Here is a 655-nt window from a genome sequence, read left to right on the forward strand (position 1 = left end):
CCCCCGAAGAGGACTTCCCTCGAGAGGAGACTCCCCCGAAGCCAAGGAACAGGCCGAGACCACTCGGATGCAAATAGCAAGAGATTTATTAGGTGAACACAGGTACCTGTGGGCGGGACTTGCACACCTGCAGACTTGGGGGGAGGTCTTTTTATAGGGAAGAGGATGGCAAAAAGCAAACTACAGAGGCAGAAGCATGGTTATTGGTCTGGTTGGAATGAGGCAGGGGGCATAAGTGGTTTTTCCTTTCCCAGCATAGATGTATGGTGACAGACATCCTGCTTTCTTTTGGTTCCTCCTTTCCCAGCACAGATGTATCTTGCTTTGCAGCCAGAGACCCTAACTTCATAAATATCCTGCTTTGCAGCCAGAGACCCTGACCTCACTCTGTACTTACAATTGTTTGTCAAGAGCCTTGTAAAATGATGTTACAGCAGTTAAGCTGGGGTCCTTCATAGGGGGAATTGTTTCTTTTGTAAACTGCTGATATTTTAAGTTTGGCACATGTGCTGCCTATAGGCATCCTGTTTTCCTACGCGACCGGGATGTCCTCATGAGAGTGGCTAGCTGCAGGTCCTGAGAGGGTCCTGAGGGTCTCAAGCAAACAGGATGTTCTCATGAGAGCTGGCTAGCTGTGGGTTTTTTTTGAGGGGGT

This window comes from Alexandromys fortis, unplaced genomic scaffold (genome assembly GCF_014885135.2).
Source record: "Alexandromys fortis isolate MF-2015 unplaced genomic scaffold, M_Fortis_MF-2015_v1.1 scaffold_128, whole genome shotgun sequence".
NCBI lineage: Eukaryota > Metazoa > Chordata > Mammalia > Rodentia > Cricetidae > Alexandromys > Alexandromys fortis.